Consider the following 19,743-nt stretch of genomic DNA (forward strand, 5'->3'; position numbering starts at 1 on the left):
AGCCTTTCTCTCTCTCTCTCCTTCTAATCCTGGAATGGCTCTGTGTTCACCTGTTTAAAATGGATATTCAGAGTTTAGCTGCAGGTTTTAATAATCTCACCACGAAAGTTCAAAACTTACAAGATTTTGTTGTTCATGTTCCTATATCTGAACCTAGAATTCCTTTGCCTGAATTTTTCTCGGGGAATAGATCTTGCTTTCAAAATTTCAAAAATAATTGCAAGTTGTTTTTGTCCCTGAAATCTCGCTCTGCTGGAGATCCTGCTCAGCAGGTCAGGATTGTGATTTCTTTGCTCCGGGGCGACCCTCAGGATTGGGCTTTTGCATTGGCTCCAGGGGATCCTGCGTTGCTCAATGTGGATGCGTTTTTTCTGGCCTTGGGGTTGCTTTATGAGGAACCTCAGTTAGAACTTCAGGCGGAAAAGGCCTTGATGTCCCTATCTCAGGGGCAAGACGAAGCTGAAATATACTGCCAGAAATTCCGTAAATGGGCTGTGCTTACTCAGTGGAATGAGTGCGCCCTGGCGGCGAATTTCAGAGAGGGTCTCTCTGATGCCATTAAGGATGTTATGGTGGGGTTCCCTGTGCCTGCGGGTCTGAATGAGTCCATGACAATGGCTATCCAGATCGATAGGCGTCTGCGGGAGCGCAAACCTGTGCACCATTTGGCGGTGTCTACTGAGAAGACGCCAGAGAATATGCAATGTGATAGAATTCTGTCCAGAAGTGAACGGCAGAATTTTAGACGAAAAAATGGGTTGTGCTTCTATTGCGGTGATTCAACTCATGTTATATCAGCATGCTCTAAGCGTACTAAGAAGCTTGATAAGTCTGTTTCAATTGGCACTTTACAGTCTAAGTTTATTCTATCTGTGACCCTGATTTGTTCTTTATCATCTATTACCGCGGATGCCTATGTCGACTCTGGCGCCGCTTTGAGTCTTATGGATTGGTCCTTTGCCAAACGCTGTGGGTATGATTTGGAGCCTCTTGAAACTCCTATACCCCTGAAGGGGATTGACTCCACCCCATTGGCTAGCAATAAACCACAATACTGGACACAAGTAACTATGCGGATTAATCCGGATCACCAGGAGATTATTCGCTTTCTTGTGCTGTATAACCTACATGATGTGTTGGTGCTTGGATTGCCATGGCTGCAATCTCATAACCCAGTCCTTGACTGGAAAGCTATGTCTGTGTTAAGCTGGGGATGTAAGGGGACGCATGGGGACGTACCTGTGGTTTCCATTTCATCATCTATTCCCTCTGAGATTCCTGAATTCTTGACTGAATATCGTGACGTTTTTGAAGAACCTAAGCTTGGTTCATTACCTCCGCACCGGGAGTGCGATTGTGCCATAGATTTGATTCCGGGTAGTAAATACCCTAAGGGTCGTTTATTTAATCTGTCTGTGCCTGAACATGCTGCTATGCGAGAATATATAAAGGAGTCCTTGGAAAAGGGACATATTCGTCCTTCGTCATCTCCCTTAGGAGCCGTTTTTTTCTTTGTGGCTAAGAAAGATGGCTCTTTGAGGCCGTGCATTGATTATCGGCTTTTGAATAAAATCACGGTTAAATATCAATATCCGTTGCCACTGCTGACTGATTTGTTTGCTCGCATAAAGGGGGCCAAGTGGTTCTCTAAGATAGATCTTCGTGGGGCATATAATTTGGTGCGAATTAAGCAGGGGGATGAGTGGAAAACCGCATTTAATACGCCCGAGGGCCACTTTGAGTATTTGGTGATGCCTTTTGGTCTTTCAAATGCCCCTTCAGTCTTTCAGTCCTTTATGCATGACATTTTCCGTGATTATTTGGATAAATTTATGATTGTGTATCTGGATGATATTTTGATTTTTTCGGATGACTGGGACTCTCATGTCCAGCAGGTCAGGAGGGTTTTTCAGGTTTTGCGGTCTAATTCCTTGTGTGTGAAGGGTTCTAAGTGCGTTTTTGGGGTTCAAAAGATTTCCTTTTTGGGATATATTTTTTCCCCCTCTTCCATCGAGATGGATCCTGTCAAGGTTCAGGCTATTTGTGATTGGACGCAACCCTCTTCTCTTAAGAGTCTTCAGAAATTTTTGGGCTTTGCTAACTTTTATCGTCGATTTATTGCTGGTTTTTCTGATGTTGTTAAACCATTGACTGATTTGACTAAGAAGGGTGCTGATGTTGCTGATTGGTCCCCTGCTGCTGTGGAGGCCTTTCGGGAGCTTAAACGCCGCTTTTCTTCCGCCCCTGTGTTGCGTCAGCCTGATGTTGCTCTTCCTTTTCAGATTGAGGTCGATGCTTCTGAAATCGGAGCTGGGGCGGTTTTGTCGCAGAGAAGTTCCGATTGCTCCGTGATGAGACCTTGTGCCTTTTTCTCGCGTAAATTTTCGCCCGCCGAGCGGAATTATGATGTTGGGAATCGGGAGCTTTTGGCCATGAAGTGGGCTTTTGAGGAGTGGCGTCATTGGCTTGAGGGGGCTAGACATCAGGTGGTGGTATTGACTGACCACAAAAATCTAATTTATCTTGAGTCCGCCAGACGCCTGAATCCTAGACAGGCGCGCTGGTCGTTGTTTTTCTCTCGGTTTAATTTTGTGGTGTCCTACCTGCCGGGTTCTAAGAATGTTAAGGCGGATGCCCTTTCTAGGAGTTTTGAGCCTGACTCCCCTGGTAATTCTGAACCTACAGGTATCCTTAAGGATGGAGTGATATTGTCTGCCGTTTCTCCAGACCTGCGGCGGGCCTTGCAGGAGTTTCAGGCGGATAGACCTGATCGTTGCCCACCTGGTAGACTGTTTGTTCCTGATGATTGGACCAGTAAAGTCATTTCTGAGGTTCATTCTTCTGCGTTGGCAGGTCATCCTGGAATCTTTGGTACCAGGGATTTGGTGGCAAGGTCCTTCTGGTGGCCTTCCCTGTCTCGAGATGTGCGAGGCTTCGTGCAGTCTTGTGACGTTTGTGCTCGGGCCAAGCCTTGTTGTTCTCGGGCTAGTGGATTGTTGTTGCCCTTGCCTATCCCGAAGAGGCCCTGGACGCACATCTCGATGGATTTTATTTCGGATCTTCCTGTTTCTCAGAAGATGTCTGTCATCTGGGTGGTGTGTGATCGTTTCTCTAAGATGGTCCATTTGGTTCCCCTGCCTAAGTTGCCTTCTTCTTCCGAGTTGGTTCCTCTGTTTTTTCAAAATGTGGTCCGTTTGCATGGTATTCCGGAGAATATCATTTCTGACAGAGGTACCCAATTCGTGTTTAGATTTTGGCGAGCATTCTGTGCTAGGATGGGCATAGATTTGTCTTTCTCGTCTGCTTTCCATCCTCAGACTAATGGCCAGACCGAGCGGACGAATCAGACCTTGGAGACATATTTGAGGTGTTTTGTGTCTGCAGATCAGGATGATTGGGTTGCTTTTTTGCCTTTAGCGGAGTTTGCCCTCAATAATCGGGCCAGTTCTGCCACCTTGGTGTCTCCCTTTTTCTGTAATTCGGGGTTTCATCCTCGATTTTCTTCTGGTCAGGTGGAATCTTCGGATTGTCCTGGAGTGGATGCTGTGGTGGAGAGGTTGCATCAGATTTGGGGGCAGGTAGTGGACAATTTGAAGTTGTCCCAGGAGAAGACTCAGCTTTTTACCAACCGCCGGCGTCGGGTTGGTCCTCGGCTTTGTGTTGGGGACTTGGTGTGGTTGTCTTCTCGTTTTGTCCCTATGAGGGTTTCTTCTCCCAAGTTTAAGCCTCGGTTCATCGGCCCGTACAAGATATTGGAGATTCTTAACCCTGTGTCCTTCCGTTTGGACCTCCCTGCATCTTTTTCTATTCATAATGTTTTTCATCGGTCATTATTGCGCAGGTATGAGGTACCGGTTGTGCCTTCCGTTGAGCCTCCTGCTCCGGTGTTGGTTGAGGGCGAGTTGGAGTACGTTGTGGAAAAGATCTTGGACTCCCGTGTTTCCAGACGGAAACTCCAGTATCTGGTCAAATGGAAGGGATACGGTCAGGAGGATAATTCTTGGGTGACTGCCTCTGATGTTCATGCCTCCGATTTGGTCCGTGCCTTTCATAGGGCTCATCCTGATCGCCCTGGTGGTTCTGGTGAGGGTTCGGTGCCCCCTCCTTGAGGGGGGGGTACTGTTGTGAAATTGGATTTTGGGCTCCCCCGGTGGCCACTGGTGGAATTGAACTGGTGTGCATCATCCTCTCTGTTCACCTGTTTCCATCAGGATGTGGGAGTCGCTATTTAGCCTTGCTTCTCTGTCACTTCCATGCCGGTCAACATTGTAATCAGAAGCCTTTCTGTGCATGTTCCTGCTGCTAGACAACTCCCAGCTAAGTTGGACTTAGTCCTTGTTTGTTTTTGCATTTTGTTCCAGTTCACAGCTGTAGTTTCGTTTCTGTGTCTGGAAAGCTCTTGTGATCTGAAATTGCCACTCTGATGTTATGAGTTAATACTAGAGTCTTAAAGTAATTTCAGGGTGGTATTTTGATAGGGTTTTCAGCTGACCATGAAAGTGCCCTTTCTGTCTTCCTGCTATCTAGTAAGCGGACCTCAATTTTGCTAAACCTATTTTCATACTACGTTTGTCATTTCATCTAAAATCACCGCCAATATTTGTGGGGGCCTCTGTCTGCCTTTCGGGGAAATTTCTCTAGAGGTGAGCCAGGACTATATTTTCCTCTGCCAGGATTAGTTAGTCCTCCGGCCGGCGCTGGGCGTCTAGGGATAAAACGCAGGCTACGCTACCCGGCTACTGTTAGTTGTGCGGCAGGTTTAGTTCATGGTCAGTTTAGTTTCCATCCTTCCAAGAGCTAGTTCGTATGTTTGCTGGGCTATGTTCTCTTGCCATTGAGAACCATAACAGATATCACTTCCATCATTGAGAATATGTGCTTCTGCATATCGTCATTTGCACTCAATCTCATACTCTACAGCTTTCTTAATAAAAATAACTTGTGATTCAAGCTAGGTCTTTCATACAGTTTTCTTAATGCTTCCCACATTCCCTTAGCTGTTTCTTCATTTCTTACATGTATTAATTGAGCATCATCCACTAATAAGCTAATGGTGGCTTTAGCTGGTCTATTCTTCTTGTCCCATGTCTGATTATCTTGATCTGGTCTTGCTGTAACAATTACTTCCCATAGATCATCTTTAGATAACAACATCTCTACTTTGAATTTCCATAACTGATAATTTTCACTATTCAGTTTAGCTACTGTAAATTTCAGTTCTGTGTTACTCATCATCTTTATATAGTCTTACTTGTTTAGAGAGTTGTACTGAAGATATTCTCCTGTATGTCCAGCTCCTGGGATCATGAATTCCTCTGTCACTCTGTATTTATTTCCTTCTGTTTACAGAGCTTATCTGTGTGCTCCGTTATCTGGGGATTTAAACCAGAATCCTGCTGCCTGGGCTTGTAGTGCAGATCTGTAGTGTCTGGGCTGTGGGCCCATAACCTGTTGCAGAGTGCGTCTTCTTGCAGTCACTACTGTAGTTACGAGAGCTTCAATCAGCAAGATATCTTGAGTAAACAGTATTTACGTCATACTGGATAAACATGAGATACGATTCAGTCCGTGCACTGAGGCATATAACACATTCAAGAAGAAGAAAAACAGGAAGTAAGAAAAACAACCAACAATTGAGAGCTTCCCTCCCCACATTACAGCAAGTATATAACTTTATCAAAACCTCAAAGAAAGGACAATATCCAAAACTAGGGTTGAGCGAAACGGGTCGTTCATTTTCAAAAGTCGCCGACTTTTGGCTAAGTCGGCATCTCATGAAACCCGATCCGACCCCTGTGCTTGTCGGCCATGCGGTACGCGACTTTCGCGCCAAAGTCGCGTTTCAATGACGCGAAAAGCGCCATTTCTCAGCCAATGAAGGTGAACGCAGAGTGTGGGCAGCGTGATGACATAGGTCCTGGTCCCCACCATCTTAGAGAAGGGCATTGCAGTGATTGGCTTGCTGTCTGCGGCATCACAGGGGCTATAAAGGGGCGTTCCCGCCGACCGCCATCTCACTGCTGCTGATCTGAGCTTAGAGAGAGGTTGCTGCCGCTTTGTCAGAAGCAGGGAGAGCGTTAGGCAGGGTCCACTAACCACCAAACCGCTTGTGCTGTAGCGATTTCCACTGTCCAACACCACCTTCGGTGTGCAGGGACAGTGGAAGCTAAATTTTTTTTTTTCTCTCAGCGCTGTAGCTCATTGGGCTGCCCTAGAAGGCTCCCTGATAGCTGTATTGCTGTGTGTACGCCACTGTGGAAACCAACTGCTTTTTTCAAAGCACATATCCTCTTGTTCCTTCCTTTCTGCACAGCTATCTTTTTTGTTTGTCCACACTTTTTATTTAATTTGTGCATCAGTCCACTCCTATTGCTGCCTGCCATACCTGGCTGAGATTACTGCAGGGAGAAAGTAATTGTAGGACAGTCCCTGTTTTTTTTTTTTTTTGTTTTTTTTTTGTGGGAGATTAAGATTGGCATTTCTGCTAGAGTGCCATCCCTGTGTGTGCCATCTGTCACTGAGTGGGCCATAGAAAGTCTATTTATTTTTTTCCTTGATTTGGGTTTTAAAATCTACCTTAACAAAAAAACACTACATCAATCAGTGGGAGAAAAATATTGGCCTCAGTCAGGGCTTGTGTGCCACTCCTGTGTGTGCCATCTCTCACTCAGTGGGCCATAGAAAGCCTTTTTTTTTTTTTAATTTTATTATTTGGTTTCTAAAGTCTCCCTGAAAAAAAAACAAACAAAAAAAAAACAGTGGGAGATTAATATTGCCCTTTCAGCTTGTGTGCCAGTCTTGACTCCTGGGTGTGCCACCTCTCTTTCTCAAATTGTGGGCCATAGAAAGCCTATTTATTTTTTTGCTTGATTTGGGTTCGAAAATCTACCTTAAAAAAAAACACTACATCAATCAGTGGGAGAAAAATATTGGCCTCAGTCAGGGCTTGTGTGCCACTCCTGTGTGTGCCATCTCTCACTCAGTGTGCCATAGAAAGCCTTTTTTTTTTTTAAATTTTATTATTTGGTTTCTAAAGTCTCCCTAAAAAAAAAAAAAAAAAAAAAAAACAGTGGGAGATTAATATTGCCCTTTCAGCTTGTGTGCCAGTCTTGACTCCTGGGTGTGCCACCTCTCTCTCTCAAATTGTGGGCCATAGAAAGCCTATTTATTTTTTTGCTTGATTTGGGTTCGAAAATCTACCTTAAAAAAAACACTACATCAATCAGTGGGAGAAAAATATTGGCCTCAGTCAGGGCTTGTGTGCCACTCCTGTGTGTGCCATCTCTCACTCAGTGGGCCATAGAAAGCCTATTTATTTTTTTGCTTGATTTGGGTTCTAAAATCTACCTTAAAAATAAACACTACATCAATCAGTGGGAGAAAAATATTGGCCTCAGTCAGGGCTTGTGTGCCACTCCTGTGTGTGCCATCTCTCACTCAGTGGGCCATAGAAAGCCTTTTTTTTTTTTTAATTTTATTATTTGGTTTCTAAATTGTCCCTGAAAAAAACATTTTATCTTATTTGGCTTCTAAAGTCTCCCTGAGAAAAAAAAAAAAAAATAGGTGGGAGATTAATATTGACATTTGTGCTTGAGTGACAGTCCTGCGTGTGTGTCATCTCTGTGATTTGGTGCCACAGAAAACAGAGTGTGTAACATTGTGCCTGATTTTCCTTGTGGTCTCACCAACCTGTTAAGGGATATTGAAATCATACTGAAGTTATAGCTCACCGTGTAAGTTGTTTGACAGCAACAAATAAAGTTAATTTGGTTAAGTTTTTCAAACAATGAGGAAGTCTGGTGCAAGAGGTCGTGGCCGTGGGCGTTCATTGTCAGCTGGTAATGATGGTAGTGGTAGTGGAGCATCAGGTGGTCGTGGGGATAAAAATATTCCACCTAAGTCTGGAGCTGTGAAGGCTGTTTCGTCGTCTGGCTACACAAGGCCTCGAAAGCTTTCTTTTCTGGGATTAGGAAAACCGATTTTAAAGCCGGAGCAGCAACAGCAAGTTTTGGCTTACATTGCAGACTCAGCCTCTAGCTCTTTTGCCTCCTCTTCTGAAACTGGTAAATGTAAAAGCAGCGCGTCGCTTGTGGATGTTCACGGTCAGGGACAAGTCGCTTCCTTGTCCTCCTCAGCAAAAACAACAACAAGAGAGAAGGATGAAGAAGGCGACACAACGGGTTACTCCATGGAGCTCTTTACACATACCGTCCCTGGCTTAGAAAGTGAAACACTTAACAGGCCATGCCCATTACAAGTAGATTCTGACATGGAGTGCACTGATGCACAGCCACAGCCAGAGTACTATGCTGCTCCTTTGACTGAGACCACAACATTGCCCTCTCAGGGTACTGATCCGCAATCAGACCCTGATGAGACTATGTTGCCCCGCCACGAACGCTATACCACCGACCGACACAGTGACACAGACGAAGTTGCACACGAGCTCGAAGAGGAGGTAATAGATGACCCAGTTGTTGACCCCGATTGGCAGCCATTGGGGGAACAGGGTGCAGGCGGCAGTAGTTCAGAAGCGGAGGTGGAGGAGGGGCCGCAGCAGGCATCAACATCGTAACAGGTTCCATCTGCCGGGCCCGTATCTGGCCCAAAACGCGTGTCAAAGCCAAAACCTGTTGGAGGACAGCGTGGCCATCCGGTTAAAGCTCAGTCTGCAATCCCTGAAAAGGGATCCGATGCTAGGAAGAGTGCAGTCTGGCATTTTTTTAAACAACATCCAATTGATCAGCGCAAAGTCATCTGTCAAAAATGTTCAACTAGCTTAAGCAGAGGTCAGAATCTGAAAAGTCTAAATACTAGTTGCATGCATAGACACTTAACCACCATGCATTTTCAAGCCTGGACTAACTACCAAACGTCCCTTAAGGTTGTAGCACCCTCAGCCAATGAAGCTAGTCAGCAACGCAACATCCCTTCCATCACTGTAAGGCCACCATTTTCCGCACCACCAGCAGTATCTGTGCAGGTTTCTTTGACAGCCAAAAGCAGTCAGGGTCAGGGAATCACCAGTTTTGTAGGAGGAAATATTTCATCTAGGGCACCGGCGGAAACAATACCGTCTCTAACCGTCTCTCAGTCTGCCAGGTCCACTGGCACACCCGCAAGTTCCACGATCTCCATCTCTCCAGTTCAGCTCACACTATATGAGACTCTGGTTAGGAAAAGGAAGTACTTATCCTCGCATCCGCGTACACAGGGTTTTAACGCCCACATAGCTAGACTAATCTCGTTAGAGATGATGCCCTACCGGTTAGTTGAAAGCGAAGCTTTCAAAGCCCTGATGGAGTACGCTGAACCACGATACGAGCTACCCAGTCGACACTTTTTTTCAAGAAAAGCCATCCCAGCCCTGCACCAGCACGTTAAACAGCGCATCGTCCATGCACTCAGGCAATCTGTGAGTACAAAGGTGCACCTGACTACAGATGCATGGACCAGTAGGCATGGCCAGGGACGTTATGTGTCCATCACGGCACACTGGGTGAATGTGGTGGATGCAGGGTCCACAGGGGACATCAATTTCGGGACAGTTGTGCCTAGCCCACGGTCTAGGAAACAGTTGGCTGTAGGCGTTCGCACCCCCTCCTCCTCCTCCTCCTCGTCCTCCTGCAGAAGCTACAGCTCTTCCACAGACCGCAGTCGGCCAACCACTCCATCGGCAGATGACACTGTTGCACACCAGTTGTCCCATTATGGGCCAGCTACTGGCAAGCGTCAGCAGGCTGTATTGGCTATGAAGTGTTTGGGCGACAACAGACACACCGCGGAAGTTCTGTCCGAGTTCTTGCAACAAGAAACGCAGTCGTGGCTGGGCACAGTAGATCTTGAGGCAGGCAAGGTAGTGAGTGATAACGGAAGGAATTTCATGGCTGCCATCTCCCTTTCCCAACTGAAACACATTCCTTGCCTGGCTCACACCTTAAACCTGGTGGTGCAGTGCTTATTGAAAACTTATCCTGGGTTCTCCGACCTGCTCCTCAAAGTGCGTGGACTTTGCTCACATATCCGACGTTCGCCTGTACACGCCAGCCGTATGCAGACCTATCAGCGGTCTTTGAACCTTCCCCAGCATCGCCTAATCATAGACGTTGCAACAAGGTGGAACTCAACACTGCACATGCTTCAGAGACTGTGCCAACAGAGGCGGGCTGTTATGTTTTTGTGGGAGGATACACATACACGGGCAGGCAGTAGGATGGCAGACATGGAGTTGTCAGGTGTGCAGTGGTCCAAGATACAAGACATGTGTCAAGTCCTTCAGTGTTTTGAGGAATGCACACGGCTGGTTAGTGCAGACAACGCCGTAATAAGCATGAGCATCCCCCTAATGCGTCTGCTGATGCAAAGTTTGACGCACATAAAGGAGCAGGCGTCTGCACCAGAGGAAGAGGAAAGCCTTGATGACAGTCAGCCATTGTCTGGTCAGGGCAGTGTACAGGACGAGGTAGCGGGCGAAGAGGAGGTGGAGGACGAGGAGGATGATGGGGATGAGTATATTTTTAATGCGGAAGCTTTCCCGGGGGCACTGGAAATTGGTTGCGTGGCAAGGCCGGGTTCTGGTTTTTTGAGGGACACAAGTGACGTAGATTTGCCTGAAACTGCCCCTCAACCAATCACAACCGGAGATTTGACAACTGGAACTTTGGCCCACATGGCGGATTATGCCTTACGTATCCTAAAAAGGGACACACGCATTACGAAAATGATGAACGATGACGATTACTGGTTGGCCTGCCTCCTTGATCCACGCTATAAAGGCAAATTGCAAAATATTATGCCACATGAGAACTTGGAACTAATATTAGCAACCAAACAATCAACTCTTGTTGACCGTTTGCTTCAGGCATTCCCAGCACACAGCGCACGTGATCGTTCTCACACGAGCTCCAGGGGGCAGCAGACTAGGAGTGTTAGGGGTGCACACATCAGAAGTGGCGTTGGACAGAGGGGTTTTCTGACCAGGTTGTGGAGTGATTTTGCTATGACCGCAGACAGGACAGGTACTGCTGCATCAATTGAAAGTGACAGGAGACAACATTTGTCCAGTATGGTTACTAACTATTTTTCATCCCTTATCGATGTTCTCCCTCAACCGTCATTCCCATTTGATTACTGGGCATCAAAATTAGACACCTGGCCAGAATTGGCAGAATATGCATTGCAGGAGCTTGCTTGCCCGGCAGCAAGTGTCCTATCAGAAAGAGTATTCAGTGCTGCAGGTTCAATATTAACCGAAAAAAGGACTCGTCTGGCTACCCAAAATGTTGACGATCTAACATTCATTAAAATGAACCACAACTGGATTTCGAAATCTTTTGCCCCACCTTGCCCGGCCGACACCTAGCTTTCCTATGAAAAGCTCTTGCCTGTGGACTACTGTGAATTACTTTTCTAATGTATAAATTGCTGCAGCTGATTGTCCAGCATACGACATGTTTACACCTCCCTAAATGGCCAAACTCCCGGGGCCGTGGTATCGCGACTTGGCGCAAGCACCCGTGAGACTGCTGTTTGTCTGAAGAGGTGGGTGTGGCCGCTTTTGGTCGACGGCACTGCCACTGGGTCCCTCATAGTACAATGTAGTGTCTCTGGCGGTGGTGGTGCGCACCCAACGTCAGACACACCGTTGTAACATGAGGGGCCCTGGGGCGGTCCCGCCGGCCTCAAGAGAGTTCCCCCCTTCCCCAGCTCAAACTGTGCTCTACCACGTGCAAAATTATGTCGCACAGCTCCACCAATCTTTAGTCTATTCGCTGACATCATTCAATGTCTGGCACTGACAATACAAATTTGTAGACATCTATGATGCAACTTAAAGTAGTCTGTGTCTGTGTCCTATATTGGCACCATTAAATAGTTACTGCCAAATTACTATGTCAGAAACTCAGCAGATGAGCCCACCCCTGTACCTAAGTATGCCACCTTTTTTTTTTTTTGGTTGTTTTGCGAGACATTAACATCTATTTATATTTTGGGAGTACTGGGACAGACACTCCTTGCAATACTCCTCCACTGACCACCAAGCTGCCTGTGTATCCATGTAACCGATGTAAAACTGCCATGAGCCTATTGTTTGTTATTTTAGGCCTTTGATAGCCTGTCTGCGGTCCCTACTTTAAATACTCCTCCACTGACCACCAAGCTGCCTGCCCGTGTATCCATGTAACCGATGTAAAACTGCCATGAGCTTATTGTTTGTTATTTTAGGCCTTTGATAGCCTGTCTGCGGTCACTCCTTGCAATACTCCTCCACTGACCACCAAGCTGCCTGCCCGTGTATCCATGTAACCGATGTAAAACTGCCATGAGCCTATTGTTTGTTATTTTAGGCCTTTGATAGCCTGTCTGCGGTCCCTACTTTAAATACTCCTCCACTGACCACCAAGCTGCCTGCCCGTGTATCCATGTAACCGATGTAAAACTGCCATGAGCCTATTGTTTGTTATTTTAGGCCTTTGATAGCCTGTCTGCGGTCCCTACTTTAAATACTCCTCCACTGACCACCAAGCTGCCTGCCCGTGTATCCATGTAACCGATGTAAAACTGCCATGAGCCAATTGTTTGTTATTTTAGGCCTTTGATAGCCTGTCTGCGGTCACTCCTTGCAATACTCCTCCACTGACCACCAAGCTGCCTGCCCGTGTATCCATGTAACCAATGTAAAACTGCCATGAGCCTATTGTTTGTTATTTTAGGCCTTTGATAGCCTGTCTGCGGTCACTCCTTGCAATACTCCTCCACTGACCACCAAGCTGCCTGCCCGTGTATCCATGTAACCAATGTAAAACTGCCATGAGCCTATTGTTTGTTATTTTAGGCCTTTGATAGCCTGTCTGCGGTCCCTACTTTAAATACTCCTCCACTGACCACCAAGCTGCCTGCCCGTGTATCCATGTAACCGATGTAAAACTGCCATGAGCCTATTGTTTGTTATTTTAGGCCTTTGATAGGCTGTCTGCGGTCCCTACTTTAAATACTTCTCCACTGACCACCAAGCTGCCTGCCCGTGTATCCATGTAACCGATGTAAAACTGCCATGAGCCTATTGTTTGTTATTTTAGGCCTTTGATAGCCTGTCTGCGGTCCCTACTTTAAATACTCCTCCACTGACCACCAAGCTGCCTGCCCGTGTATCCATGTAACGATGTAAAACTGCCATGAGCCTATTGTTTGTTATTTTAGGCCTTTGATAGCCTGTCTGCGGTCACTCCTTGCAATACTCCTCCACTGACCACCAAGCTGCCTGTGTATCCATGTAACCGATGTAAAACTGCAGTATTTTGCTTATAAAAAAGAAAATACTGGCGAGATATCAAATGCAGACATTTTAACATTAAAAACAAAAACACATACAACAAAAAACTGGTACAGTACAAAAATTGGCCACCAGCTACAAAAACTTTCTCCTGCAAGTAGTTAACTGAAAGGCTTTTTTCCATTGAAAACACAGATATGGCATCCACCGAGTGTTGTCCTGTCGCGTCTTCTTTATATTATTGCCAAGAAGCTGCAACTGAATAAAGCTGAGCTTCTACCTTCGGCCTCTTATTAACTGCTTTTTTTAAAAAAAATTGGCCACCAGCTACAAAAACTTTCTCCTGCAAGTAGTTAACTGAAATGTTTTTTTCCATTGAAAACACAGATATGGCATCCACCGAGTGTTGTCCTGTCGCGTCTTCTTTATATTATTGCCAAGAAGCTGCAACTGAATAAAGCTGAGCTTCTACCTTCGGCCTCTTATTAACTGCTTTTTTTTAAAAAAATTGGCCACCAGCTACAAAAACTTTCTCCTGCAAGTAGTTAACTGAAAGGTTTTTTTCCATTGAAAACACAGATATGGCATCCACCGAGTGTTGTCCTGTCGCGTCTTCTTTATATTATTGCCAAGAAGCTGCAACTGAATAAAGCTGAGCTTCTACCTTCGGCCTCTTATTAACTGCTTTTTTTAAAAAAAATTGGCCACCAGCTACAAAAACTTTCTCCTGCAAGTAGTTAACTGAAAGGTTTTTTTCCATTGAAAACACAGATATGGCATCCACCGAGTGTTGTCCTGTCGCGTCTTCTTTATATTATTGCCAAGAAGCGGCAACTGAATAAAGCTGAGCTTCAATCTTCTGTTCCAAAATAACGATTTTTAAAAATGAAATTGGCTGTTCCGGCCTACTAAAGGTGTCTGCCCCTGCCTGGTGTTGTCCTCAACTGAATAAAGCTGAGCTTCAACCTTCTGTTCCAAAATAACGATTTTTAAAAATGAAATTGGCTGTTCCGGCCTAGTAAAGGTGTCTGCCCCTGCCTGGTGTTGTCCTCAACTGAATAAAGCTGAGCTTCAACCTTCTGTTCCAAAATAACGATTTTTAAAAAAGAAATTGGCTGTTCCGGCCTAGTAAAGGTGTCTGCCCCTGCCTGGTGTTGTTCTCAACTGAATAAAGCTGAGCTTCAACCTTCTGTTCCAAAATAACGATTTTTAAAAATGAAATTGGCTATTCCGGCCTACTAAAGGTGTCTGCCCCTGCCTGGTGTTGTCCTCAACTGAATAAAGCTGAGCTTCAACCTTCTGTTCCAAATTACGATTTTTAAAAATGAAATTGGCTGTTCCGGCCTACTAAAGGTGTCTGCCCCTGCCTGGTGTTGTCCTCAACTGAATAAAGCTGAGCTTCAACCTTCTGTTCCAAAATAACGATTTCTAAAAATGAAATTGGCTGTTCCGGCCTAGTAAAGGTGTCTGCCCCTGCCTGGTGTTGTCCTCAACTGAATAAAGCTGAGCTTCAACCTTCTGTTCCAAAATAACGATTTTTAAAAATGAAATTGGCTGTTCCGGCCTACTAAAGGTGTCTGCCCCTGCCTGGTGTTGTCCTCAACTGAATAAAGCTGAGCTTCAACCTTCTGTTCCAAATTACGATTTTTAAAAATGAAATTGGCTCTTCCGGCCTACTAAAGGTGTCTGCCCCTGCCTGGTGTTGTCCTCAACTGAATAAAGCTGAGCTTCTACCTTCTGCCTCTTATTAACTGCTGTTTTTTTTAAAATGAAATTGGCTGTTCCGGCCTAGTAAAGGTGTCTGCCCCTGCCTGGTGTTGTCCTCAACTGAATAAAGCTGAGCTTCAACCTTCTGTTCCAAAATAACGATTTTTAAAAATGAAATTGGCTGTTCCGGCCTACTAAAGGTGTCTGCCCCGCCTGGTGTTGTCCTCAACTGAATAAAGCTGAGCTTCAACCTTCTGTTCCAAAATAACGATTTTTAAAAATGAAATTGGCTGTTCCGGCCTAGTAAAGGTGTCTGCCCCTGCCTGGTGTTGTCCTCAACTGAATAAAGCTGAGCTTCAACCTTCTGTTCCAAAATAACGATTTTTAAAAATGAAATTGGCTGTTCCGGCCTAGTAAAGGTGTCTGCCCCTGCCTGGTGTTGTCCTCAACTGAATAAAGCTGAGCTTCAACCTTCTGTTCCAAATTACGATTTTTAAAAATGAAATTGGCTGTTCCGGCCTACTAAAGGTGTCTGCCCCTGCCTGGTGTTGTCCTCAACTGAATAAAGCTGAGCTTCTACCTTCTGCCTCTTATTAACTGCTGTTTTTTTTAAAAAAACTGGCTGTTCTGGCCTACTAAAGGTGTCTGCCCCTGCCTGGTGTTGTCCTCAACTGAATAAAGCTGAGCTTCAACCTTCTGTTCCAAAATAACGATTTTTAAAAATGAAATTGGCTGTTCCGGCCTAGTAAAGGTGTCTGCCCCTGCCTGGTGTTGTCCTCAACTGAATAAAGCTGAGCTTCAACCTTCTGTTCCAAATTACGATTTTTAAAAATGAAATTGGCTGTTCCGGCCTACTAAAGGTGTCTGCCCCTGCCTGGTGTTGTCCTCAACTGAACAAAGCTGAGCTTCCACATTCTGGCTTTCGGCCTATACTATCAGATATTAAACTGCTTTTGGCCTACTAGTGTGGTTAGGCCCTTGAAACAGTGTCTGCTGCTCTTGGGTTTGCTACTCCACTGAACAAAGCATTGCCGCCTGTTTAGTCCTGTTACCAATTTTGAACTGCATTTAGCCTACTTTATTATTTGGCCCTATATCTGTTTCCTCCTCATCCTGCCCATTGCCCAGCCACTGCTAGATGAGTCTGCTGGTACATTGACCTAGACCACTACATTCCCCTTGTACTCTACACAGCCAGAATCTGACCCTGCTGAAAGTAAGGTTCCCCTTCCCGCATGTTATACCACCTTACACAGAGAAAAGAGGAAGGTGCAGATGAAAGTGCAGGTTCCTTCATCAGGTGGGGGGGGCATACTCGTTGGCGACGTCACTGGCACAGGGCCCCTCAGAGTACGCAAAAGTGTCGCTGCTGGTGGGAGGCGCCCCCGCCATGCAAACACACCGCCGTACTTTGAGGGGCCCTGTGCCAGTGCCAATGCGAACGAGTGGGCCCCCCCTGCTTGCTCAGGATCACAGCACTTGCAACGTTGAAATACTTACCTCTCCCTGCAACACCGCCGTGACGTAGTCCGCATTTCCTGGGCCCACGAAAAACTTGAGCCAGCCCTACTCCCCCCACAACTTTTGCCAAATGACCCCCAATTTCCTATGCCCAACTATTATTATAAAGTTAATTAAGATTGACAAGCTTCAGAAACAAGAATGGATGTTTTTGGCATTAAAATGGGCACTGTAGGTGTTTTCCTGGCCTCCACTCACTGCCGACTATGCTTCCCCATTGACTTGCATTGGGTTTCGTGTTTCGGTCGATCCCCGACTTTTAGCGATAATCGGCCGACTGCACTCGACTCGACTCTGGACAAAGTCGGGTTTCACAAAACCCGACTCGATCTTAAAAAAATGAAAGTCGCTCAACTCTATCCAAAACCACTATTAGATAGTTTATTAAATATGTTACAAAAATTTAAAATGGAGAAACTGACAAAAATAATCCACAGTGCATATCACTTTACAGAAAACATCAAATAGGGTACAGATCAACCATACTGGAGAATAATCCCCAATGAGACGAATAAATATATACACATATCATAAGAGGTCCTAAGACCAAGTAAAGTGCAAAAGAGTGTCTCTAAGCATTAGTACCAGGGAGCTGGAGTCCTGGGGAACTACGGATCATCTCTTCACTGGTACTAATGCTTAGAGACACTCTTTTGCACTTTACTTGGTCTTAGGACCTCTTATGATATGTATATATTTATTCATCTCATTGGGAATTATTCTCCAGTATGGTTGATCTGTACCCTATTTGATGTTTTCTGTAAAGTGATATGCACTGTGGATTATTTTTGTCAGTTTCTCCATTTTAAATTTTTGTAACATATTTAATAAACTATCTAATAGTGGTTTTGGATATTGTGGAACTATGTCCTTTCTTTGAGGTTTTGATATAGTTTTGGGACATACTGTGAGGATGTGAGTTATTCCTCACTTAGTTTTGTAAAGTATATAACTTTACACACTATCACCATCTGCTGTCTGGTTAGTATAAAGTCCTCCTTTCACTTATAATAAGTCCTAATCTGTTGCATATGCCAACAGGACTGCCAGACCCCAGTAATTTAGTTGCCCCTTCTCCTGCCACCCCTGCTTCGTCCACAGTGAGTCAAGCTTCACAGCTACATACCCCCACGTTTCCGGCACTGTACCCCAAGCAGGCGCAGTTAAATTTTTTATTTTTTTTGGTGTAAAAATAAATAATGATGTTTTTTGCCCAAAAAAATGTTTGGTTAATTGTGTATTTCGCAGCCGGCAACACACACCGTGCGCCAAATAAAACACTGCGCCTCACACTTTATTTATGTGCCACCTCATAGCTCCTGTAGTTAGTAAGTACAACACTGCAGTTTTGTGTGTGTTTGGTATAGAGATATGAGGTGGCCAAAAAATGTATACTTGTATTTTCTCCATAATCTCTTCCTTCTGCTTACTCTGTGACTAGTGTTGCAGACTGAAGAGAAAATGGCAGCAATACAAAGCAGAACTATACTCAACAGGTCATGTGTCCACAAACTCATTAGTTAGGACACCTGACCTGGTGAGTAGAGAACTGCCTTGTATAAGCTCCATTTTCTCTTCAGTGTACGTAATCTATTTCACACAAAGTGAAGGGACGATGGAGGTCATATAAGGCATATCTATACTCACCTGGACATGTGTCAGAAATAGTTAATTCATGAGGCTGTTATATGTGCATCATGAATTCATTATTTCTGACACCTGACTTGATGAGTATAGATCTGTTTTGTATTAAACAGCCATCGTCTCTTCAGTCTGCGTCCAATAGATACTGCGGAACAGAGTCAGGACGCAATGACGTCAACAACCTTACCACTAACAACCTAAGTGGTTTGTAGTGGAAATACATAGGAGACACGGTCAAGATAACAAAACACGTAGTTTATTAACAACAAATATTAGTAACATTTAAAACATAACTTGTACAGACCCAAACCCAACAGGACATTTTACACAATATTGTCCTGCCATGCCACACATCCAATATCAGAATCAAAAAAGGCAGCAAATTGGTCTCTCATGTGGTCAACTTCAGCAGTTGACCGCAGCGGGTGATGCTGGTAATCTGGCAATGGGTTTGCAACTGGTTCATCCAGTTCAATGTTGGGTCACTCCTAGCCATTATGTGAATGTGGAGAACCACACAGGCTTTGACTACCTCATCGACTGTCTTCATTTTTAGATTAATGGCTGTTGCAAGAATGCGCCATTTTGAGACTAGAATCCCAAAGGTACACTCTACTGTTCTTCGGGCCCTGGTCAGTCTGTAGTTAATGATCTTTTTAGTGTGGTTCCAGTCCCGACTGGAATATGGCTTCAGTAGGTTTTCACACATCTGAAAGGCCTCATCCCCAACCATAACAAATGGCATCGGTGGGCCTTCAGTGTTAGGGAGAGGTCGTGGCCATGGAAAATTTAAATTTTTGCCATACACACGGTGGCACATATCCGAGTTCTTGAAAGTCTGGGAATCGTTGCCACGGCCAAAAGCTCCAATGTCCACGGCGAGGAAGCAACAGTCCGCATCTGCTATTGCAAAGAGCACAACAGAAAGATATTTTTTGTAGTTGAAGTACTCCAATCCTGTTCTGGCTGGTTTCATAATGCATATGTGCTTTCCATCCACAGCACCCAAACAGTTGGGGAAATCACACACACTCCAGAATTTCTCTGCAATTCCCATCCACATATCCCCGGTGGGTAGGGGTATAAATTCATCCCGGAGAACATTCCACAAAGCCCGACAGGTGTCCGCAACTATTCCAGACAGGGTGGAAATTCCAAGCTGGTACTGAAAGTGGAGGGATGATAAGCTCTCTCCGGTTGCCAGAACTCTGTAATAAAATAAATAAAAAATAAATTACAATCAATTCTATTTATGGTGTTGTTCTGCTAAAGACATAAAGGAAAATACAAAGAATACATGTCAGACCAACAATAATTATGACTGGCATTTATTTAGAATTGTTACATACCTTAATGTAACCAGCAGACGTTCCTCTGCTGGAATTGCTCTATGGAGCAGGGTGTACTGTCTTCGTATGGCTCCTTGGACATGACCAAACAAATCACAAAAAGAGTCTTGCGACATCTGGGTATATTCCGGGAATTTGTCCGGGTTAGCATTAAGCTCACCATATAGTGTGTGATTGGCTCCACGGCTCTCACGGAGTTCGATAATGGGGTGTCGCCAAAAACGCCTACGCCGTGTCCATCTCCATCTT

At 45.1% G+C, this 19,743-nt stretch overlaps 1 long non-coding RNA gene across 1 annotated transcript in view; it reads right to left on the reverse strand.

Moving 5' to 3' along the window:
* Positions 1–19,743, reverse strand: part of LOC143815803 (uncharacterized) — a 397,662-nt gene that overhangs the window by 260,720 nt on the left and 117,199 nt on the right. The window lies entirely within an intron of this gene.

This window comes from Ranitomeya variabilis, chromosome 3, assembly GCF_051348905.1.
Source record: "Ranitomeya variabilis isolate aRanVar5 chromosome 3, aRanVar5.hap1, whole genome shotgun sequence".
In the NCBI taxonomy this organism is placed as follows: Eukaryota; Metazoa; Chordata; class Amphibia; order Anura; family Dendrobatidae; genus Ranitomeya; species Ranitomeya variabilis.